Source organism: Rattus norvegicus, chromosome 6 (assembly GCF_021556685.1).
Source record: "Rattus norvegicus strain SHRSP/BbbUtx chromosome 6, alternate assembly SHRSP_T2T, whole genome shotgun sequence".
Classification (NCBI taxonomy): Eukaryota; Metazoa; Chordata; class Mammalia; order Rodentia; family Muridae; genus Rattus; species Rattus norvegicus.
The window spans coordinates 133,534,734-133,560,043 of NC_141539.1; the positions used below are offsets into that span (position 1 = coordinate 133,534,734).

The following is a 25,310-nucleotide window of genomic DNA, read 5'->3' on the forward strand; positions in this document are numbered from 1 at the left end:
GGAGCCCTGTTCCCGGTTCTTGTGTGGGTGTTAAATACGAAGCCCTGGTCTTTTGGGCTGTGTGAATGGAAACAAACTTTTGTTGGTATTTATAAATTTGAGTTTAGTTTGTCCCATGTACTCTAGGCAGCCCTTGATTACTCAGGCAGACTTGGATCATCCCCAGGCTGCTCCCTAGTAGCTAACTCATATTGAACAAGTAATTTAAGTATATGGTCCTCCATTTGCAAATGAAATATAAATCTGACAGTCTCACTTCCTAGGGTTTTGTGATATCAGATGAGAACATTCTAAAAGTTCTCATCTGTGATATATATCCTGCTTCTTTATAGTCTCTTTTGTGAGGACAATAATCCCTGGGAAATGGAGAATGATTCTGATTGCAGATATCTGTCCTTTTAACAGGTCACAATATAATGTCCTCCGTGTGTGATAATTGGGGGTAGAAACAGAAGTTGTTATTGGTTCCTCAATATTAGTTTACTTATTTAATTTCTGTCTGGGCAAACCCAGGTTTTACACATGTTAGATAAGCAGTCCGTCGCTAAGCTACATCTCCTGCCCTTGTTGTTACATAGACTGGCCTGATATTCACGGTCCTCCTGCCTTAGCTTCTTGAATGCTGGGATTCAGGAAGGCATGTGCCACCATGCCTGACAGATACTTCAGTTCTAAAATTGAGTCAGAGTCATGTTCTATAAACGTCACAAGGCAACTGTTGAAGGTAAACCAGGAGATCTTGTTGATGGGCAGAAAAGATAATGGTACCAAAAGTGCAAAACCACGCCCACCAAGAGGCCCAAATCAGTGTGCCTCTTACCAAGAGACATGCTTTTGTATAGCTCCACATGCGTTTCCTTCGCATCTTCCAGAGACCATAGACAGTTGAGCTTAGAAGGTTGGGATTAGGCAGCTTCTTCACACCTGCTGTCATTTGCCCTGTGCTAGGTCTTCCCTGGGCCTGCTCTTTAAAGGTTCTACCCCACCCCCTCTCCTGTAAACATTCTGTCTTACCTGCCATGCTATGACTTCTGTGGAGCTGTGCTCACTGTTCTCATAACCCTTAGGAAAAAAACCCCTGGTAACTAAATCACACAGCTGGTAAAGTCTTGCTGTTGTCACTTTACTAATTGATTTCTTAGCCTTCAAATCTGGAGCCGGGGATTTAGCTCTGTAGCATCTCTAGCTTTAGTCCCAGCACTGCCACCATTCCTGCTGCTTTCAAAAACAATGTAAAGCTTCTATTTCCTTCCATATGAATGTGGCCCTTGCCCTGCAGCCTGGATGGAGGGCCTTCCCTGCTAGTTGCCTTTGGGCTGTCTGTGTTTTCTCTTAAATAAATTTTTTTTTCCTTCAGAGCTGGGGACCGAACCCAGGGCCTTGCGCTTGCAAGGCAAGCGCTCTACCACTGAGCTAAATCCCCAACCCCCTAAATAAACGTTTTAATACTTAAGTTTGCCCGGTAACATCCCAGGCTTTACAAAGGCAGACATTGCGCCTCCTCTGCTCTCTGTTGGCTCCATAGAACTACGGCCGTGCCTGGTGGTTGGTAGGTGCTCTGTAAGCGTCGGCACTAATGGACAGCTGAAGTGGACGGTTTACCCTGGCATCATTCGGCTTGGCTCGGCTTCTCCTAATTAACGATATTGCAGACAACCACGTCAACTGGTAGACATTGGCACGGAGACGCAAGCTGTTTTCATTGTGCTTAGAGAATTAGCGCATTGCTGGGTGGCAGTGCCTTTGTCTGCTGTCATACTGCTGCCATGAGGAATTTGTTTGATGACATGGTGGATTTCCCCATTATGCCCTTTGTAAGGGCTGTGACACTTAATGTCCCAGCTGTTTCTCAACTTTCCCGTGTGTGGAAATCATTAGCGGCAAAGGAGGTTGTGTGCACATCATTCCAGATGGAGGTCCCAGGTCCCCCTCTAGGGAGAGGGCGGGAGAGAGGATTCTCCTGTTGTAGGATTTCAGTTTTGTAGGATGACTGCAGATAGTCCAGTTCCATACACTCCTCTCTGCCAGCGCCCCTAGCTGTCTGGTGCATTGGTGTCAGGTTGCTGCTGGACATTGTTCGCCAAGTCTGTGTCCATGCACGTTCAAATGCTTCATGTGTTTTTTCTGTTTCTTAGGCTGAAAGTTTCTCACACGTTCATGTTTGTTTTTTAGGTTTATTTAAAAATTTTAAATTATGGGTTTGTGTGTTTCCGTGTGTGTGCACACGTATGTGGGTGCCTGTCGAGGCCAGAGGCGTGGATTCCCTGGAGTTAGAGAAGATTTTGAGCTGTCTGACATGGACACTCAGATCCTCTGGGAGGCCACGGTGTGCTCTTAACTGCTAAGCTGTGTCTTCAGCCATTGCCTTTTGCTTTCTTTCCTTCACCTTGACTACTTTGAAGGACCGCTGGTGGGCTATATTAAAGGATCCCTGTTCGTCAGGTTTTGTCTGATGTTTTCCCAGAGATTTGCCTGGGCCTTAAAGTAAGAGTGGAGGGAGATGGAGAGGTGAGGTGTTCTTCTGAGGGCAGACACTAGACTGACCACGGGCTTACCTTGGTCACTGGCTCATGGCATATGCCTTGTTTCTTTCTGCTAGCTTCCTCTTTTCCCTCTGTGCTGCTTTTTTTCACAGTGACCGAATACCTCACAGAAACAATGTAAGGAAAGAAAACTGTTCAGAGTAGTGGTAAAAACAAAGTTTTTTGTTTTTTGGTTTTTTGTTCATCAACAATTATTGAGTGCATTGTAAGGGAGTGACAGGCAGGGGGACCTCCCAGAGACATGGGAGTTCTTTAGTTTTTAGAGGGTAGTTTGGCTCTTTGCAAATGTGCAGAAACTCATGGGAGGGAGCATATAGATAGGAGCTTTACCCTAATTCGAGAAGGGAACAGACATAAAGGGAGAGGGTCCTGGGGACAAGATACTATCCCTGGGGACATAGCTGCAGTGACCTCTTTCCAACTAGGTCCTACCTCCTTAGTTTCCAAGACTGAAAATATAGCTGCTGTAGCACAGGCATGAGCCTGTGAGGGACATTCATAGTCACACTATAGCTCCCCTTTCATACCGACTCTCCATGGACGCCGTCATTCATAGCCCTATGTAAGGCATAGGGTGATGCTACACTGAGCAGTGTTTTTGAAATGTTAGTCATATATTTATCTTAATGCATAATTAGAAGAGCACCACTTTGTTCTGTCCATAGTGTTTTGGGTTTGTTTCCCAAAAGGTCAAGCCTGAGATCAAGGCACAGTGAGAGAAATGTGGAGGGAGATGTTCATATAGGCCCTGAGAGCTGAGAAGAAGGGAAAGCAGCGTGAAGAAGCTCCTACCTCACTGGTCAGAGGGAGCCCCAGCACACTAGCCCCTGGAGTCTGCCGGTACTCAGTGGAAGATGCCAGGAGGAGTGGCCATGGCATCTTACTGGGCACACAGCGGAGAACAGGAATGGGCTCTTGTGAACACTCGTTTGTTCTTAATTTTTCATGTTAGCCATTGCTTCTCAGTTTTTAATCATAGCCAGTAAACACTTTACACTCCTGGATTGAAGTCAGCCATTTTGTTTAATTTTCAATGCATGTGCTTGTGTGTGTGGTTTTATTCTGACATTCAAATCTCTGGTCCATTTGGAACTCGACACCTGGTTTGAGAGATGGACTCAATATTGCCCTTTTCTTTCTTTCTTTTTTTTTTTCTATTCTTTTTTTCGGAGCTGGGGACCGAACCCAGGGCCTTGCACTTGCTAGGGAAGCGCTCTACTACTGAGCTAAATCCCCAACCCCAACATTGCCCTTTTCTACCTGTTGTTTAGGTCTCCAAGGATTGCTCCTCACAAAGTCCTCCAGTGTTTGGAGTCCTGGTTTTTGTCACAATAATCAGTTGTACGTGTTTCTGGATTTTCCATCCTCCTCACAGGTCTTTATTCCAGGCATTTATCCTGGTGCTGATATTGACACCTGGCTTTCATTGAAGAAGCTTTGGGTTGGTTTGAATGTTTTGTAGGACAGTCCTATCATTCTCCTGGTAGGACTCCGGTCACTGTTCAGGCCATGAGCTGGATGTCTCAGCTGGTCCGTCCGCAGTACACACTGGAATCCCAGAGAAGTGGGCTGCAGTGCCAGTGAGGGAATGGACGTGCCAGGCGGATGGAAAGCAAGCTGCCACAGAGAGCAGGCCTCCTTCTTCCTTGTCTTTCATATAGGCTGGCAGCAGAAGCTGTCGCCGAGTTAATGTGTGTCCTATCTCAAAAGATCTGGATTCAAGGTATATCTTCCTACTTCAAAAAATCAGGATTAAAAGTGGATCTTCCCCACTTCCTTTGATTTATTAAGAAAAAGATCGCTCACTGGTACACCAGTTGTTTGGGTTTTAGTTAATACTAGATGTGGTCAAGCTAACCACCAAGAAAAGCATTGCATCAAACCCTTGTCAGCTGACACAGTCTTATCTCCTTCTGTCATGCTCCATTTCCAAATAGAGTAATCGCAGGCCATACTCATACCCGTGGTGGTTTGCATAGGAATGACCCTCCCTGCTCACAGATTTGAATGCTTGTCATTAGGGAGTAGCACTACATGAGGATTAGAAAGTGTGGCCTTGTTGTAGTAAGTATAGCCTTGTTGGAGGAAGTGTGTCACTGGACATGGGCTTTGGTTTTCAAAAGCCCTGCCCCCACCTCCCAAAAGGGTTCGCACCTTTAGTCCCTGCACCCCTGAGGCAGAAACAGGTGGACCTTTGAGTTCAAGGCCAGCCCAGTCTACAATACAAAGTGAGTTTCAGGTATCCAGAGTAGACAGAGAAACCCTGTCTTGTGTTAGGTTTTGGGTGGGGCAGGGAGCTCACCAAGCTAGGCCCAATGGCTCCCTTTTCCTACGGTCTTAGGATGCAGTGCTCTTAGCTGCCACGTCTGCTGATGTCTGCTGGTGTGCTGCCATACTCATTGCATGAGGACAGTCGACTATACTGTAAAACTGTAAGCAAGTGCCAGTTACATGCTTTCCTGTTATAAGACTTGCCATGGTTGTGGTGTCTCTTCACAGCAATACAACGCTAAGACAGTGCTTACCATGACATAATTATCCAACATATAATAGCAAAGGCGTTATAAATTTGAATAGGTGGTGATGTCCCTTGAGGGACATTCTTTTAGTATCTCAAACTTAAAATGATAACCACTGATATTCTCTTAATTAGGGTTACATTATATGATAAAGAAATTGAGGAAAGAAACCATAAATATCTGTTCAAATAGAGTCTTAACAAAATGAGACAGAAACACTCATGTCAGTTATAGTCCTCATTCTTATGATTGGTCACGTGGCCCTAGCTGGTATTATAACTGTCTTTCTCTGCTACTCATTCTGTATTTTCTCTCCCCTCAGCAAGAGCTTCAAGCAAATGTTGACACTTTTCATGGAGGAAGACCATACCTTCAACCCTGAAGGATTAGTGCTGTTTGTCATCCTCCCGAGATTAGGTTGTTGTAATTTCTCACTAACTCTCATCACAGGACATGGTAGCACCAAAAGAGTTGTCAAATGACCCTTTCACGGAGGTCACCTAAGACCATCAGAAAACAGATATTTACATGATGATTCATAACAGTAGCAAAATTACAATTACAAAGTAGCAATGAAAATAATGTTATGGTTGGGGTCACCACAACCTATATTAAAGTGTTGCAACGTTAGGAAGGTTGGGAACCACTGCCCTAAAGGACTCCTGCACTCCAGACATAATCTCTCTTACCTTCATTGTGGAGAAGCAATCCAGTTATCCCTTGGTAATCTGATGGATCACCCCTCCCAACACTGCTATTCCTTTCTTAGCCTGTAGGCTTAAGAGCATCATAAACCCAAAGGGGCCAGGGGGAAGTCTGAACTTCCAGTTCAGTAGGATGTTTGTTGTGGCTTCAGGCAGGAGCATTTCCTACTCTAGAGCCAAAGCCTTTAGGCCAGTAGACCTTAAGGGTGCAAGGACAAGAAGCAAGTTCTTTTCATAGTGGGTCACTAGGAATGATAGTGAATAGAACGATTCCCTTTTCCATCCCATGAATCCTGGCTATGGGAGAAACCATGCCATATATTGGACTCTGAATCAAAACATATATCACCTTCTAGAGAACGCTGGCCCAGCCTGTAGGCTGCTGCCACATAATTGATGACTTAAATATGTCTTCAAAAGGCCATTTCATCTTTCTGTCAGGCCAGCAGCTTCAGAATGGTAGAGAACATGGTAAGCACAGTGGATTCCATGATCATGGGCCCATTGTCTGGCTTTGAAGTGAGTTCCTTGGTCAGAAGAAATATTGTGTGGAATACTATAATGGTGGATAAGACATTTTGTAAGTTCACAGATGATAGTTTCAGGAGAATCATTAAGTGCAGGAAAGGCAGATAACCAGAATAAGTATAAGTATGTATCTACTTCAGTAGGGACAAAGTGTTGTCCTTTCCACAGAAGTAGTCTAGTATAGTCAACCTACCAACAGGTCGCTGGCTAGTCACCCTGGGGAATGGTGCCCCATCTAGAGCTTAGTAATGGTCTCTGCTGTGGGTGGATATGGCATTTAGCAGCAGCTGTAGTCTTGGTGAGTGGAAGTTCATGTCAAGTCCTCACATAGCCTCTGTCTCTGCCACCTTGGCCTCTTTGTTCATGGGCCCATTGAGCAGTGACTGGAATGGCTTGGGAAAGAGGCTGATTGTCGTGTTTGCTTGATTATTGAACTCCCTCTCTACTGAAGTCACCTTTTGGTGAGCATTTACATGGAACACAGCATCTTCACATCCTTCACCCATTTGGAAAGATTGGTCTGCATATTTCTTCTCCAGATGTCTTTCTCACCAATTGTCCAGTCATGCTCTTTCCTAGTCCTTGGCCATCCAGCTAATCCATTGGTTATATCCCACGAATCAGTGAAGCATCGGACATCTGGCCACTTGTCCTTCCAAATGAACTAATGCCAGGTATACTGCCCCACGTTCTGCCCACTGTGACAACGTCCCTTTGCTGCTGCCTTCCACTGCTGTCCCAGAAAGAGACTGCAGTGCTGCAGCTGTCCAGTTCCTGGCGGTGCCTCTGTCCCATGCAGAGCCATCAGTAAACCAGGCCCTGGTCCTCTCTTTTTCCTTCAACCAATCATAGAGCGCAGCTAGGACGCTATAGGAGCATACTTGGCAGCAGATGGCTTTGTATTGGGAGTAGAAACAGGCATTTGGACAACTTCTTCATGTAACTTGTTTCTGCCTTCAGATCCCGCTCAGGTCCAATCACGTATATATCACTTCCATTTGATAATGGGCTGCTGCTGTGCACGTCCTACTTTTTGACTTGGTGGGAATATAACACTCAGCTCATGATGGGCAGCTCAGGTCATATGATAACTTGGTGACCTATTGTCACTTGTTTAGTTTCCATTAAGGCTTAAACTAGCTGGCCAAGAACTGTCTCTCAAAGGGAGAATAGTGTGTGCAGATGATGGTAGAGTCTTGTCCAAAATCTCAAAGGTCTCTTCTGTGATTCACCTGTAGGCTTGCCACAGGCTACAAACAACATCTCTATTTGCCACTGACACCTCAAGTGCCATCGGGCCTGCTGGGTCAAGTGGTAGAACAGCCCGCACAGCCACCTAGCCCTGTTGAAGAGCCTTCTTTCTGTTCCAGGCCCCACACAAAGCTACCACATATCACTTGGTATATGGGCTGGAGTAACACACCTAAGTGAGGAATGTGCTGTCTTCAGGACTCAGATGGGCACATTAAACGTTGTGCTGCTTTCTTGGTTGTGGGCAGGCCCAGGGCAATAACTAATCCTCATCTTGGAGGGAGTACCTCCAGATACCACACACTACTGGACTCCTAAGCATTTCATCCAGGTAGAAGGCCGTTGAATTTTGTTTGGATTTATTTCCCATCCTCTGATACACAGATATTACCAATGTCCAAAGTTTTTGCTACCTCCTGCTCAGGTATATGAGCTGCAATTGGAGTTGCTACTTGATTTTTTGATAGTCACCTATCATTCTGCATGAGCCATCTGTCTTCTGCACTGGCCAGATAGGAGAGTTAAAGGGACATGTGGGAACCACCACCCTTGCATCTTTCCTGTCCTTGATGGTGGCCCTAATTTCTGCATTTGCCCCAGGGATATGATACTGGTTTTGTTTCACAGTTTTCCCAGGCAGAGTCAACTCTAATGGCTTCCATGTAGTCTTTCCAACCATAGCAGCCCTCACTCCACAGGTCAGGGAACCAATGTGAGAATCCTGCCAACTTCTAAGTACAACTGTCTCAATTATACATTCCAGGACCGAGGAAACCCCCACAGCATGAGTTCAGGGCACTGGACGGACATACTGGGAGTCTAACTTCAGCCAAAGCTTCCTCAACCCCATGACCTCCATAAGCCCCTACTCCACTGGAGAGCCACAGTATATAGTTTCCTTTGTAAAAGGCTACAGAGGGGCTGAAGAAAGGCTAATAGGAAATCTCTTGGGTATTTTATCAAGTGAACCTGGCTGTTGCTTCACTCAACGAGTTCTGGGTCTGCAGACTGGCTCAAGTCTGGAAATTGATTCATGGGTCAGATTCCCTTTAACCATGATCCAACATAGCCTTTCTTTCATTTGTTTGAGTTTTTCCACTCACAAAGATCAAAGAAAAATCTTAATATCTTTTTGTTTGTTTTTGGTTTTGTTCTTCTGATACAGGGTTTCTTTGTATAGTCCATGTAGCCCAGACTGCCCTAGAACTTGCTCCATAGACCGACCATTCTGGCCTCAAACTTAAGAGTGTTGGAATAAAAAACATGTACTACTACTACCTGAAATAGTAGCCTTCTTATCCCTTTCATGCCTGCAACACTGTGATTGGTTAGCTATTTCCAAAGGTCCGTCTGTCATGCCACTGTAAGAACCATTGACTGGGCTGCCCATTATGGACATTGCTTCGTCTATGCTGCCCTTCATGATAATTAGTCACTTTGCCTTGGCGACTCAGGGCTGCCACTGGCCCCCACTACCAGTTAAACCCATTGCATTGCGTTCATCCAACAGAGAGCAGCGTCCCCAGCAGTAAGGCCTGTCTGTCATCAGGAATAGGGTGACGACAGAGGGCGTCAATGTGCCGATGCCCCCTCAGCAGTTTGCATCTTACAGGAGCATGAAGGGAATGTCTTCCGGTCTTCCATGTGCAGGGTTAGCTTTGCACAATGTAGCCACTCTAGCGTTGCAATTTTCCTGAGCCTTAAAATCCCTTCAACACTAAGCCCAGGGATATCAGGGGTCTCCACCTCCTTTCCAGTAGGCTATCTTTACATGGATGCTCAGCAACCATTCAAACCAACTTTTGATAACTTTTAAAAGTAAACTCTGAGTTTCCATATTACACCCTGAATCTCTACTTAGTGACTTGTGACAATAAACTCAGTCTGATCCAATTTTATGTTCCTTTCACCATTATCCTAGACCCTTCAAATCCATTCCCACACGTATTTCTCAGACTTCTGCTAAAACGAATTAGTAAAGTTTTAGCTCATTAGTAGTGTACCGTACCTCCTCACGGACTGCACTTTCTGTCCCTCTTCCCAGGAGTCTGTTTCGTTTTCAGTCTGGTTATGGGTCTGGAGGCAACTATTTTTGGGCTCCAGGGGCAGTGTTGTCTAACCTGGCATCTCCTCCAAAGAAAGTCACTGCTGGTTTGGCAGACAATGAAGAACTAATTTTCTCAGTCAGGTGAGATAGGTACTGACTCTTTCAGAGGATAGCGAGTACATCTTCTGTTGAGGATGGAGAGACTGTTCTCTGGTGAGATAACCCTTGAGAATCTGAGGGCTCAAAGGTCTCAGCTTCAGTAGGTCCTTCTTAGACACATGCATGCACATACATATATACATATACATATATATATATACATATATATACACACATACATGTAGGTGTGTGGAATACACGCATGCGCGTGCACACACGCACACACACACATACACGGAATTTATTAATTAGAATGGCTATAGGCTGTGGTCCAGCTAATCTAGAAGTTATTCAGTCTGGCAGACTGGGTGTCTCAGCTCGTCTTCAGTATGTGCTGGAATCCTGAAGTAGTAGGTTCCAGTGCTACTGAAGGAATGGACTTGCCACGCAGAACAACGAGAGCAAGCTTCCCTCCTCTGTGTCCATTAAATAGGCTTCCAGCAGAGGGTGTGGCCCAGATTAAAGGTCTATCTTCCCACTTTCAATGATTTAATTTAGGAAAAAATCCCTCACAAGTATCCCTGGCTACTTAGGCTTTAGTTCATTTCAGATGCAGTCAAGATGACAGCCAAGAACGGCCATCACAAAAAAGCAGACAGAACGCAAACCAACCAAGCAAGGACACACATTTACCACACTAACAAGGGCAACTAGAGAGATGCTTCACTGGTTAAGAACAGCAACTCTCTTGCAGATGACCGGATTTAGTCCCCGCCCATATGACGGCTCACAACTACTGTCTAACTTCACCTCCAAGGGATCCAGAGTCCTCTCCTAACTTCATGAGGTGCACATATGCACATCTAGGCAAAGCACTCAGAATAAAATGAATGAGTCTAATTAAAACCATTCAAGGGTAGAGTCATAAACTAACTTCATAAAGTTCAGCTGCTCTCTCTTCATACTACAACAGAAATACTTGAAAAGGACTCCTCCCAACCCCTCAGGGTCCTTCCCTAGGTATTAATCTCGGGTTATGCGTTCATCTGTTCGAAGTCTCTAGACACTTAAATGTGCAACCATAATTGAGGAGGTCCTGAGGTCAAGAGCACGCCTGATTTATCCGGCACTGTAGTCTTAGCCCTTATCTTTGGAGCAACTCACATGTGTCAAGTGCCTGTATGTGTGCTGACTGTTTTGTAAGCCCTCGGTTTTCAGATAGACAGCTTTGGGTAGGGCTCTCAGGCTGACTGGCAAGCAGAGCAGTGAAGCCCAGCTTTCTTATAGCTTTAGTTTTGGCCACCTTACTTAGCCATTTGCCTTTTTAATTCTTATTATTGTTCAATGTCTGACTTATACCCCATTTCCTACTCCACTCTGAAAAGGAAGGAATGAGCCTTAGATGTGCAGACAGATAACTGGCAGGACTGTGCTATACTGTCAGCCTGTGTTCTCCACCGGCCCACTCTAAGTCAAGTGCAAGTGGGGAAAAGAAAAAGGAGGCTAAGAAACATGGAACTGAAATTCCATAAATAAAAGATCTAGTTTTATTTTTAATTACATGTATGCATGTATGTGCTGTGCCCTGTAGAGGCCATAGGCATCAGATCCTTCTGGAACGGGAGTTATAGGTGGCCATGAGTGCCCATGGTGGGTGGGTGCTGGAAACTGAACTTAGTCCTTGAGTCCTCTGCAAGAATAGCAAACCCTTTAACTGCTGAGTCATCTCTCTAGCCCCCTCCCCCCAGTCTCCCTCCTTCCCTTCTTCCCCATCTTTATGGAGCGCTCCACCCCCATTTCAGCAGGAAAGCAATCGGATTTTAGAATACTTGACATTTGGATTGTTTATTTTAGTTAAGATCTCATGGCTTTCTGTTAAGGAGATTCCAGGTCCATCCTCCCACATCCCAGTTGTTTTATCTTTATCCATTCTTGACTTGTGGATAAGCTCTCCAGAAAAATTCCTAAAATGGTGGATAGTGAAGCAATTGCCATTGATGCACTTGTTACCTGAGCTCAGGGCTCTAGGCAGGTCCATGGCATGCACATGGAGGTCGGACGACAGCTTTCAGGAGTCAGTCCCACCTTCTACATTGTATTCCTGACTGACTGGCCTGCAAGCTTCAGGGCACCACTTCAACTGCCTTTCAACATGGGTTCCAAGGATCAAACTGAGCCATCAGCCTCATTGCCAGTGCTTTCACTCAGAGCCATCTTCCTGGACCTGGCCTTATTAACATGTGTGTGGCCATGCTAAGGTATGGCCGTGGGGTCAGAGGGCGGTCTGCTTTCACCTGCATGTGGTTCAGATGAGCATCAGGAGCCATCTCAGTAGCCTGCCTTGTGCTTTTTATGTTTGAGGCAGAGTACCCCGTGACTGTTCTCTGCATTACAAACATCTGAGAATCTTACTGTATGCAGTGAAAGTAATGTGAAGTAATTTATATAAGTCTAACCTCAGGAATGTTGGCCACATGTAGTTTCTATAGTTAGGCCTGTAATGAACAGTTCTGAACATGTGTAGACTTAATTCTTGCCATTCCTTTAACATTATAGCTTTTTACACAGTATTTACATGGCATGAGGTATTCAAACCAGACTAGAAGTGATTTTAAACACACAAGGATGTGCTGTTTGATTTTATTGTTGTTATTATTTTTATATTATTTATTTTTTTAATTTTTGTTTGTGTGTGTGTGTGTGTGTGTGTCAACCAACCAACCAACCAACAGGTAAAAGAAGATAAGTAATTTAGATTCTCTAACTTTGCCTTCTGCATAGGAAGAATGTGAATCGGGCACACACAAAACCCTGTGTACAAAATAGAATGTTGCCCCTACTGGAGCTCGTCTTCCATAGATAAAAATCAGCTGTGCCCAGCAGCACTGCATCTTCCTGGCAGCTGAGGTTGCCAACTGAGCAGCTCAGAGCCCTGTTGATAAACATTGCCTTTCCTGGACAGAAGGGAATTGCTGTCCTTGATCTGTATCACTAAGTGGAACAGAATTTCAAGCAACAGACTGATAGAATCTCGGATAGGAGCAACACCGAAAAGGACCAAATCGGCCCCTTTGCAAGAGCAGGCAATGATGTGTCTCTGAGTGTTGTCTGTGGGCAATGAGGCAGTGTGACTGTCAATCTCACAGATGGGTCATGACTCATCAGACACTTAACTTACACCAGCCTTAGTCCTGGGCCATGTGAGTAGAAGACACGTTCTTCTATACATGCAGCTCAGTCTGGGTGCCTCAAGCCTGTGTCAAACTAGACTCATTTATAAATTATTATTAACATTAATAAACAGTTGTCAACAAGAACGCCAGAAGACCATCAATGGGAGAGACACCTTTTAACAAATATTGGGTAGCAGCATGTCTATGTAACCTTGGACTCTCCCTCAAACCACACACAAAACGTAATGCAAAATGGATCAAAACCTAAATCCAACATGTATACAGGTACAGCATGTCTAAAGAGCTGGGGATAGAGGGAGACACTGCTCTGGGTTTAATGCTGGTACCACAGTGTGAATGAGGGCCCTTATGTGATTCACACATTATTACCCTCCCCTTTCAGGGACTGTTCCATCATTTAGAGAATGCCGTTTGCAGCACTCACCTTTGGCACTGATAAAATTCAAGCTTTGTTGTGTGGCACCAGGATCAAACCCAGCCTTGTATGTGCTGAGCAAGTGTCTGTCATTTTATTTTCTTTTTTGCTGTCTGGTGCCAGGGATTAGAGCCTTCTTCCCCCATTTAAAGTATACGATGGGTTTAGAGTATGCAGTTGGGCAAACATGACCACAGTTGAAGCCTAGAGTTCTGTGGCCATGCCAAAGGAACCTGTGCTCATTAGCTGCTGCTCCCCATTCCTACATAACCCAGCCTGAAACTCTTCATCTGCTCTCTGTCTCTGATCAGAACCAACAACCGTACAACATACGGGGTCTTCTGAGGGGCATCTTACATTTCTCACAGCATTTCTACGGTTCATTCATGCTACCTCAGTTTTGGTACTTCGTTCCTTTTTAGCCCACCAATAGGCATACCACACTTGGTTGATTCGTGCTTGGGTTTTGCAGCATAAAATGGCTCTTGTTAAAGGCACTGGCTGCTCTTGCAGAAGACCTGTGTTTGATTCCCAGTGCCCACATGGTGTCTCAACAACCATCGGTAACTCTAGTTCCAGGAGGCCTAATGCCCTTTTCTGGGGCTTCATGAACACTGTGCGTGCGCGCACACACACACACACACACACACACACACACACACACACACACACGGAGAGAGAGAGAGAGAGAGAGAGAGAGAGAGAGAAATATCTGTGTACATAGAATCAAGTCTGACAAAACAGAAACAACTGAACTGACCGTTGTCCTCCCAGAATCTGCATGCATAGAGAGGCACACTGTGAGCAAATGGAAAACAAGCTTGACCAACCCCTGGGTGGCTCCTGTCCGCATCTGGGTGGACATACCATTCTGATTTCTTCCCTGTTCTTGCCTTTTCTTCTGCTGTGGCATGAATTTAAGTGTGGTCTATATTATTCTGATGCTAATCTGCATGTCTTTAAATTATTAACACTAAAGTCCAAGAAAATTCTCTCTTCCCAAGTGTTTCAGGAGACCATTCAGTGTAGCTTGTGGCCACTCACATGAACTGAACTCACCTTCTTCAGATTAATCTCTCTAGCTTTCTTTGCTACTTTGTGGGTTCTTCTTTATTCCACCCCCTTTTCTTCCACCCTTTCAACACCCTAACACTAGATAGTAAGAAAAAGGAGAGAGAAGAAAGGAATGAGATTCCTGAATAGTCAGGGATAACGTAATCATTAGACTACTTCTTGATGATTAGGGACGAGTTCCTTGGGGCCAATTTGATCTTCTTCATAGTCAACCTATCTCTCTCTCTCTCTCTCTCTCTCTCTCTCTCTCTCTCTCTCTCTCTCTCTCTCTCTCTCTCTCTCCTCCATCCCCTGTGACTTTTACACATTTTCTGCCTCCTCTTCTGCAAGATTTCCTGAGCTCTAAGGGGAAGGATTTGATGGAGACATCCCATTTACATCCCATTTAGAGCTAGCTGTGTGTTCCAGGGTCTCTCACTCTTTGAGTAATGTCTGGCTGTGGTCTCTCTGTCTGTTTCCATCTGCTGCAGGAGGAAGCTTCTTTGATGCTGGCTGAGGAAGATACTGATCTATGAGTATAACAATATTGTTAGGGACCATTTTATCACAATTTTTTTTAAAACACTGATAGTACTTGGTTTTACCCAATATTTCTGGGTTATCTAGTCTGATTTTTGATCACCCAAGCAATGTTGGGTATGGATTCCATCTTGTGGAATAGGCCTTAAGTCTGATCAAAATTAGTTGGTTACTCCCACAAGCTTGGTGCCAGCATTGCCCTACCATATTTTACAGGCAGGACAGACAGTATTGTAGATGAAAGGGTTTGCTGCTGGGTTGGTGTTCACTGCTCTCTCTTGGTAGCCTGTGGAGTACCTCCTGTACCAAAGACACTAAAATGTAGGGAAGGGTGTGTGGGTTCCATCTAGGCACCAGCTTGACCTATCCATGCTCTGTGAGTATGTGGGTGACTTCTTCAGCAATGGGGCCCTACTATTAGAGCAACCTGTTGTCTTGGCAACAACCTGGGTTGTATGAAGATTTCCACAGGACCTTTGAGTCAACAACTCAATTGGATGTAACCCAGTCCTTGTACTGGAAGCTTCCTTGGATGACAAAAGATGGCCAGTTGGAACTCTGTCTCCCTTATTATTTGGAAACTCCATTAGAATTGAATTCCTGTATTTTAGGAAGTTTCTACTGTACTAGGTTTCCATACTATTCCTCAGGTTCCCTTTAGTTCCCTCCGTCAATCTCACCTCCCCACCTGACCTTCTGTTCCTGCCCTTCCAGCCCCAGTTCTCCTACAAAATCTATGTCCTCCTTCCAGGGAGATCCATGTGTTCCCCCAGTCCCTTCCTCTATGCCTAAATCCTATGGTCTGAAGACTGTAGCTTGCTTATCTAGTATCCACATCCACATGTGAGTTAATACACACCATATTTCTCTTTCTGGATCTGGGTTCTCTCACTCAAGATGATTTTTTTTTTAATTTCCATCCATTAGTGTGCAGATTTCACGACGTAACTTTTTAAAATAGCCGTGTGATATTCCATTGTATAAATGAACCACATTTTCTTTATCCATTCTTCTGTGGAGAGAGAGAGAGGTTGTTTCCAACTTTTCTGGCTATTACGAATAGAGCAGCAATGAACATAGCTGAGCAAGTGTCCTTGCAGGACGAAGTGTCTTTGGGGTATACACACAAGACTAGCGTAGCTGGATATTGAGGTAGAGCGATTCCCATCCTTCTGAGGAACCGCCACGCTGATTCCCATAGCAGCTGTACAGGTTTGCACTCCCACCAGCAATGGAGGAGCGTTCCCTTTCTTATTGATCTTAGCCATTCCGACAGGTGGAAGATAGAATCTCAGAGTAGTCTTGGTGCATTTCCCTGATGGCTAAGGATAGTCACCGTTCCTTTAAGTGTTTCTCAGCCACTTGAGATTTCTGTTGGAGAATTCTGTTTATATCTGTACCCCAAATTTTAATTATTTGATTTTCTGATATCTAGTTTCTTGAGTTCTTCATATATTTTAGTCTTCTCTTGGATGTAGAGTTGGTAAAACTCTTTTCCCATCCTGTAGACTATCACTTTGCCCTAATGACAGTGTCCTTTGCCTACAGAAGCTTTTCAGTTTCATGAGGTCCCGTTTATTAATTGTTGATCTTAGTGCCTGTGCTAGCAGTGCTCTGTTTAGAAGTCTTCCCCTGTGCCAATGAGTTCAAGGTTATTCTCCACCTTCTCTTCTGTCAGGTTCAGTGTATCTGGTTTTATGTTGAAGTCTTTGATCCATTTGGAATTGAGCGTTATGCAGAGTGATAAGTATGGATCTATTTTAATCAGTCCAAATTTTTAAAAATATTTTTTGGCAATGTCTCCCTATTCACAAAGTCTTAGTCCTGGATGGCCTGGAACTGGCTATATAGACCAGGTTGACCTCAGACTCAGAGATCTGCCTGCCTCTTCTTCATGAGTGATGGGTTAAAGCCGTTTATCTACAAGCCTGGTCTGACAATTTAATTAATGATCCATGGTATGTCATTTACTGAGGATATCTGATCTGCCCAGCTAGTCCTCACTGAGTTGTTTTCTGTCTTTGTCAAGGCGTTTCATTTTCTTGTTGAGTTTTGAGACATTGTTGTATATTCTAGATACAGGCCCTCTATCAGATATGGGATTTGCAATACCGTCTAGCTGGCAGCTTATATTTTCCTAGTGGTGTTTCAGAGTATATACATAAATACGCATGTGCTCATGTATGTATTTATGTGTTAGTTTCAGAGACAAGTTTTGCTGTGCAGCCATTTATGATTTTTGGTTTTGTTATTGTTAAGATGCAGGATTTCTGTTGTGTCCTGCTTAGTAAATAACTGACCAGATAGGTAATCTGCAAACATTTTCTCCTCTTCTGTGCATGTCTTGTCATATTTTCACTGTGCAGAAGTATGTTTTAATTGTTTCTTTCCATCCGTGGGTGGATGCAGTGCTCACAGAGGCAGAGTGTTTGGCATCATGTGGTTTCTCTATCACTCTCTTCCTTCCTTTTTAAGAAGTATTCTCTCACCGAGCCTGCAGCTCACGGTTTCACCCACACCCTGGCCGGTCAGCCCCAGGGATCCTCCTGCCTCCACTTCCCGGCTTTGGATTACAGGGACCACACTTAGCTTTTCATGAAGTTGCCGGGATCTGAACTCAGCCTCACGGTTCCCACAGCTCGCTCACCAGGCCCTGTGGGCAGAAGTTTAAAGCTCACATGTCCATCCTCATTTGCCTGGTTAATAGTTGATTCTGTAACTGCGAAACTTCTCAAATGCAGTGTCCTGGGACTTTATGCTTCCTCCTGTTTTAGTGGCTTTAAGTCTTGGTTTAACTTATTTTGTGGTACATGCTATGCATGGGTTTAAGGTTCGATTTTAGACCTTTCGTATGTGATGATCCGGTTTCCTCCACACTCTGTGTTGAAGACTGAGCTCTTAGGCTGGATGAAGACCGTTTGTTTGACCGTATACACAGAGTTTGCTCCGGGATCTCTGTACTGCTTTACTGTCTGTGTCTTTATGCTAGTAATATGCTATCTTGGTGACTGTCATGAGTTTTAATAATAAGTGTGAGACCTCCAACTTTGTTTCTTTTTCAGGCTGTTTTGGATGCTCCGAGTTGCTTGAGATCTTGTCTGAACTCTAGGATTGTTCATTTTGTATTTCAGGTGTGGTCTTCTCACTATCAGACTTGATATAAAGCCCAGGCTGGCCTTGAGCATGCTGTTTCCTGCCTCATCTTCCTAGATTCTCCGATTATATGTGTTTGTCACGATACCCAGAACTTTTTTAATTTCTGATTTTTAAAATGGCTTCAGGATTTTGTTTTGATTTAAGACAGTGTCTCCCATTGGTGCCCAGGCTGGTGACAAACTCATGTGCTCATGTAATTTTCTTGCCTCAGCCTCCCACACTGTTGGGACTATAGGTGAATACCACCTGACAAAGTTGGAATTCTGATGGGAGTATATAAAACCTATCAGAAATGTAGACATAGTTTAAGTGGTAGGGAGAGTAGAAAACTGAGACTAAAGAAACATAAAAGGCTATAATGAATCACAGAAAAGACTGGCCATCTTTGTCACCAGGAGAGTGCCAAGAGCTGCCAAGTCTTTAGGGACAAAGGTCTCAGACCGGGGCCAAAAGCTATACACTGACCAGTATTAAGAGCTAAGGATCTTCGATTTCCTAGGCCTATGAGAGCTAACACTGCCAAGGGCTAAGTATTCCTCAGGCTTTCCTGGAAAGCCAGAGCCATCTAGAGCCAAGAGCTGTAGAGTCTTGATTCCTGAGGCCCAGAAGGCTTGTCCAGCTATGGGTCCTGATGGTACCTATACCAACACAGGGCACTTCCTGTTGCTGCTCAGCATAGTGAGCAGTGGCAGGCAGCAAGCAGATGGGAGCAACAACAGGAAGTGTAAAGACCAACACTGGAAGAGCTCCTCACCTGCCACACTTCATCTAGGCGGATGTAGACAGCCAGCTTGTTAGACAACTGTGGAACTATTTGTCCGCTTGGTTTTGTCAGTGTTTGCACCCACATTTGAGAGAGCTGTGGTGAGGTGTGTTTCTGTTCACTGTTGTTGTATCTCCTGGGGAACTGACTGACCCTTGTCACTGTGTAATTCCCTTCCTCTGTCCTGTGGTAGGTTTGGGGTTCAGGAGCTCCTATTTGTACTGGCATCCTTTTCTATCCTTTTCAGCCTGGTATGAATTTAGATCTAGGCTCGCTCTAGCTGGATCCTACTCCCTGCACTAAGCGTGTCTTTTAATTGGAGAATTTAACCCTCCTATGTTGAAAGTAGCTGCTGTTATTTGACTGTCTGTCTCCCCTTCTCTCGATGCCTTTTTGATTTTTCTTAGTGATGTTTTATTTTCTTTCTCATTTCTTTTTATGTAGTTTTCGGTATGGGTACCATTGCAATCACACAAAGCATCTTAAGGTTGCATCTTTTTTTTTTTCTTTTTTCTTTTTTTTCGGAGCTGGGGACCGAACCCAGGGCCTTGTGCTTGCTAGGCAAGCGCTCTACCACTGAGCTAAATCCCCAACCCCTTAAGGTTGCATCTTAAAGTTACAAAAATTTACCTTAAACTGAAAAGTTGCTGATTATTTAACCCTTTATATCTCACTTTATTTCTCTCATTTTATATTACTTATGATACAAATTACTACTTTTTATTACATAGTCACTAAAATAAGTTTGGAGCTACTTTCTATTCACTTTTTAAATTTGACACCAAATTTTAAAATGGCATACGCATCTCCATTACAGTGCTGTTGAATCCTCCACCTGGGAGTCTAGTGTATCACGAGGTTTGTATGGCTGCTTCCTGTCTGTTCAACTTGGAACACCGTCGTGTTTCTCAGAACAGCCCTAGTGTCATCCTTGCTTATCTGGGAAAGCCTCAATTTCTCCACTTTTGAAAGATGCATATTTTGCATACCACTCCCCTCCACACACACACACACACACACACACACACACACACACACACACACACACACAAACATACTCTGAATATGTCATCTTACCCTTTCAGCCCTTGGTGTTTCATCTCGGAACTGTTAGCTGCTGAGTGTCCTCCCTTGCTGCTTTCTTGAGTTCTTTGTGAGTATTGACAACTTGGTTATTGTGATTCTTTTTTTTTTTTTTTTTTTTTTGGTTCTTTTTTTCGGAGCTGGGGACTGAACCCAGGGCCTTGCGCTTCCTAGGCAAGCGCTCTGCCACTGAGCTAAATCCCCAACCCCGGTTATTGTGATTCTTAATATAGGTCTCCTGGATTTAGACCCGGATAGAATTTGTTGAGTTTCTTGGATTTGTCTGTTTATCTCCTCAGATTTGCTAGGTTTATTTCTTCCATTTAGTTTTCTGCCCTTCACTTGTTTCTTGTACATCTGAGATTCCCATAATGGGTTTGTTGTTCCACTTGATAATCCTCTGTAAGGCCGTCAAGGCTCTCTTTACTTCATTATCTCCCATTTTTTTTTTTTTTTGGTTCTTTTTTTTGGATCTGGGGACCGAACCCAGGGCCTTGCGCTTCCTAGGCAAGCGCTCTACCACTGAGCTAAATCCCCAACCCCATTTTCTCCCATTTTTGAAGAACCCTTTCTCATTTTGTAGCCCAGGCTGCCCTTGACCTTGTGAAGCTCCTGCCTCGGCCTCCTCAGTGCTGGACTTGAAGGCTTACGTCACTGTGTGTAGTTTCTTTCCCCTACAGACTCAGTATTCGATTCATTATTTTTCAAGACAGGGTTTCTCTGTGTCGCTTTGGCTGTCCTGGAACTTGCTCTGTAGACCAGGCTGGCCTTTGTCTCCCCTAACTTGAGTGTAAGAGTAAAGATGTGTGCCACCACGCTAGGCCTGACTCGGGATTTCAGTACCTTGACACTGAGCTTGCTGGTTCATTCTTCTGCCTGTAAGTTGTCTTTGGGCCCTTGCAGTGAAGGTTCGATGGTTCCTCCATTCTCTCTGCTGATGTCCTCACTGGCCATTGCAGTCCCAACTTATTTCAGTTGTCACCATGCTCTCTTTCAGTTCATGGAGGGTCCTTTCTCTTGGGTAGTTGGTGTCATTTGGCAGCTCATACATTTTCTTTCTATAGGGCTATTTCTGGTCATTTAGTTTGTAACTTTGATTAGGCTGTAGCCCCCAGTTTTTTGTCTTGTTTTGTTACTGTTGTTGTATACTCTATATTATTTTTTGTTGAGGTTTGAGTGTTTGAGGAAATAAAAAAAAAAACACCTTTCCCAGTCTCTATAGAATGGCTTTGCACAGAAAGACTCCTTACTAGTTATCCTGGCTGTATTCTGGATGTCTCTCAAGGCTTTTCTGGAGATAGGCCTCTGGAGGCTTGTAACACCCTACAAACTAAGGTTTACCTGTTGGCACTCAAGATCCCAGCTTCTACACTAAAGTCAATCCAGCTGCCTCAGGTGCTGTGGCGAGTCTTGGTAGAAGAGTCCTCTCTGGTGTTGCTCTGTGGTATAACACGTTCAGAGCCTGTAGCAGCTACCCTTTCTCGGTGGCCCCTAGCTGGCCAGTGCCTGTCAGAAGTTAGAGCCCTCCCCCCTAAAAGTGAGAGCACCACATGTCTGTTCTGGTTCCCTTGCCGCTTCCCAGGGAGAAACTGAGGTTTGGAAATAGAAATATGAGGTTCCCTCATAGTCCTGGGCTGAACTAGAGAAGAGCCATGGCGTATGCCTATCAGGCATGCTTCTTGCCTCACCCACCGAGGCTCACAGGAGCCACGTAAGCCGAAATCTGTCTTCTAGACGCCTCTCAGCAGTCGCTCCGTCTTTGGTCTTCATGGGGAAAGAGATTGGAGCTTTCTCTTCACTGTTACACTAACCATAAACTGGGTGGTACTCTCTGGTGAAGTAAGCATTCCCTGGGGACGAATTTAACCTTTCCCTATAAATCGTGAAACAGTAGTAAACTCTGAGCTCAAAAGAACAGCTTCACACTTGACCTGAGAGTGTTCCTCAGTTAGTGTGAGTGAGCTCACACGTAGGCTTGACGCTCTACACTGAGCATTCTAACCACTTACCATATACCAGCTCCTTCAGTCTGCCACAGTTGAAGGAGCTAGGTGTTGTAATGCTCTCCTTCTTGTAGGGAAATAGCCCAGGGCAGGAAGAGTGAAGCCGACGGATGGAGCATGGACACTTACTTGATGAAGCCTGGGCTTGATGGTCTCTGTACTGCTCAGAGAATTTCTGGGTATTCTGTACAGTTGGTATCACGTTCATTCTTAACCTTAATAAACATGTAGATGTAGCTCGCCTACATGTGTGCCTGTGAACTATGCATACAGTGCCCCGCAGAGGGCAGAAGAAGGCATAGAGCCCCTGTACCTGAAGCTGTGAATGGTTATGAGCAGCCATGTGGACGCTGGGAACCAAACCTGGGTCCTGTGCTCTCCACCTTTCCAGCTCCTTACACTAATTCTTGTTAATTAAAAAGATTTACAGTTTTCTCAGATAGTGGTGGCACACTTATGATCCCAGCACTCAGGAGGCAGAGGCAGGCAGACCTCTGAGTTCCAGGACATCCTGGTCTACAGAGCGAGATCAGGACAGCCAGAACTACACAGAGAAACCCTGTCTCAAAATAACGAGGAACAACAAAAAAGATTTCCATTGATTGTGCGTGTGAATATCCACACGTGTATTGCAGTGTGGATGAAAGTCAGAGAACCACCTGTGGGGGTTGGTTCTTGCCTTCCACCATGTGGGTCCTGGGAGTTGAATGCTTACCCAACCCGCCATGCTTTCCCATGAAGTCTTAGATGGACAGTATGGAGAGAAGTTATGTATTGGAATATAACAATGGCCTCTAGTCTCAATAGGGTAGGGTCATGGCTTCCATGTGATACTGTATCAGCGTGGTAACTGTCCTCATATCAATCAGTATTCTGCCCCTAAAACCTCATCAGGAAGGACCGGCATAAAAAAGCACCAATTATTGCCTTTAAGGCTCTCTTTATCCTGCCTCTTCAAGCCTCCCCATTGCCACCTTGGGGTGGGGGTGGGGGTGGGGGTGGGGCAGAAACCAGCTTTGTGCATCATTCCTCGGGTGCCATTCACTTTGTTTTTTGAGAACCCATCTCTTGTTTTGCTTAAAGCTCAGGAAGCTTTGTTGGCTAGGAAGCCTCAGAGACCCACCTGTCTCCTCTTGCCCAGGGCTGGGATGAGAAGGATGTGTCTTGCATGGGTTCAGGATCAAACTCACATCCTGAGCTTGTGGCAAGCACTGTGCTGAGTGAGTTATCTCTCCAGCCCTCTCCAAACTTTTCTGTTCTGCAGACCAGTTCGTAAAGCATGGCATCACATATAGTCACAGCAGCAGCCACTCCTCTGGTACAAAATTTTGTTAGGTTTTCAACCTTGTGACAAAAAGATCTGGAGTATTGCACTTGTAAGGAAGAAAGATTTACCACAGTGGCTCGGTGGCAGAGGTTTCTGTCCCTGGTCCCTTGCTTGCTTGCTTGCTTTGGTTCTGGTGCCACACTCAACAGCTTGGGAGAAGCATGTGGGAGAGGAAGCTGCTCACCTAGTAGCCAGAAAACAGGAAGAAGATAGGGCTAGCATCCTGATGTGCTAATGGCTGGCTTCATTAGGCTCTAGCTCTTTCTGTTACTCAGCTTCTTATTGCTGTGACAAGTATCTGGACAAAAGCAATTTAAGCAGTGAAGGGTTATAGTTCTTCTGGCTTTATAGTTTGAGGGCAGTGTCCCACCACAGTAGGGATGGCATGGTAGCACATGAGGGGCAGGTTGGTCACACAGCATCTTAGTCAGGAAGTGAGAGTGAACAGTAAGTAGGGCCAAGCTATAGAGCTCAAGGCCTATGCCACAGTGACCCACTTTCTCTAGCATTCTCCTAAAGGAACTTCCTAAATGACACCATCAGCCTGGGCCAAATGCTCAAGCACTGCGTCTGCAGTATATAGGGGAGGGGATTCATTTCCCACTCGGATCCCAACTCCTAACGATGCCACTGCTACCTAATGAGCTGTCAACCAAGCCTTCAGTGCAAGCTTTTGGAGGTCTGATCTGAACTTGGGAAGGTCTGAACTCTGGCTTCATCTTCGGCTTGTCTCACTTATTGAGGAAGATAGAGCAGTGGCAGCCTTGAAGGTGATACTGGTGAAGTGTTTCTCCACTGATCAGAAGTTTGCCTTCTATTTTCCTGGTTTCCCATCTATTTCTGGAAATGTCTTAACCAATTTCGGCACATCAGGATAGTACTGGGACAGCGCCCTTGGTCAGAAGGATAGTCTATTTCATCATCCCGTGAAGCCTCATAAGTCCAGGAGTGTCTGATTACCTCACCAGCTAAGTGATGCTCATGGCTGACCCTGGAAGAGAATATGTCAAGTTCCTCCTCACAGAGATTTCACTTCCTTGGCCTGTGGTGTCATCTGTAGTTTTTATTTTTAAAAGAATATTTAGAAGAGTTCTTGGTCTTTGCTTATTTTCATTATTAATCTAAGACCACAATGAAACAATTGGTGAGAAAGATTACTTCTAACACATAACTGAGATCAAGTTGCTTTGTCTACTGCTGCTGCTGAGGCCAAACTCTACCCCTTCCCAACGCTTTTTTCTTTTCTTTCTTTTACATTTATTTCTTTTGGGAGGTGGGACTGGGAAGAAGGTACCTGTGTGTCATAGCACACATGTAGAGGTCAGAGGACAACTTACAGGAGTCAGTTTTTTCCTCCTACATGCGTGGTTCCTAGGAATTGAACTCAGATTCTCAGGCTTGGCAGCCAGCACCTTCCCCATTAAGCCATCTTGCTGGCTCTGTCACCTTTGTGTTTTACCTATGTTTTAGAACATATTAATTATATACAGTGGGCTTCCTTTCACCTCTGTGTCTTATTAATGTTTTGTTACCCTTCCTATCCCTCCCAGTCCAGCTGTGTGACCCAGTGAGTTACATTAGGGTTGCTCATGGGAACCCAGGCACCTCATGAGTTGAAGAAAATGTCTTTCCTCCCTTTAACAAGCTAATTGCCTATAGATACTCAGGAGGGGTGGGAGCCCAGAGGTGGGGATGATGCCTAATCTGTGGCCAAGCATTAGGACTGCCACTTGTTCTTGTCACACTGACCCGTTATGAGCCACTGTAGTTCTCACTGCCCACTGCAAAAGAACAAAACAAAACAAACCCAAACAGATAAAACCCCGACAGCGGTAACACCCAGGCCTTTGGTCCATTTGGAGCTGTTTTGTTTTGTGCAGGGTGAGACATAGATCTAGCATCACTCTCCTGTGTCCAGACACAGCTTTTACAGCGCCTTTTGTTGGAAGAAGACACAGTTTGTTCAATTTGTATTTTGGGCATTTTTGACATAAATTAGGTTGTGGTAGTTGTGTGGACTTATATCTCAGACCTTTGTCCTATTCCATAGGGTTGCCTGCCCATTTCCCCCTCCTACCTCCCTGC

The 25,310-nt window shown here is 44.8% G+C and overlaps 1 protein-coding gene across 10 annotated transcripts in view; it reads left to right on the forward strand.

The window, feature by feature from the left end:
• The window catches only part of Evl (Enah/Vasp-like), a 120,216-nt gene that overhangs the window by 8,798 nt on the left and 86,108 nt on the right, over positions 1-25,310 (forward strand). For 2 of the 10 annotated variants that reach the window (XM_087554826.1, XM_087554837.1), the window contains exons 1-2: positions 18,752-18,918; positions 19,898-19,965. The exons of 7 other annotated variants lie outside the window; for them this stretch is intronic. The gene's annotated coding sequence lies outside the window, so the exon portion shown is untranslated. Of the gene's footprint in view, positions 1-18,751; positions 19,002-19,897; positions 19,966-25,310 lie in introns of those variants that run through there. One more of the 10 variants, XM_087554827.1, reaches the window with a different exon arrangement.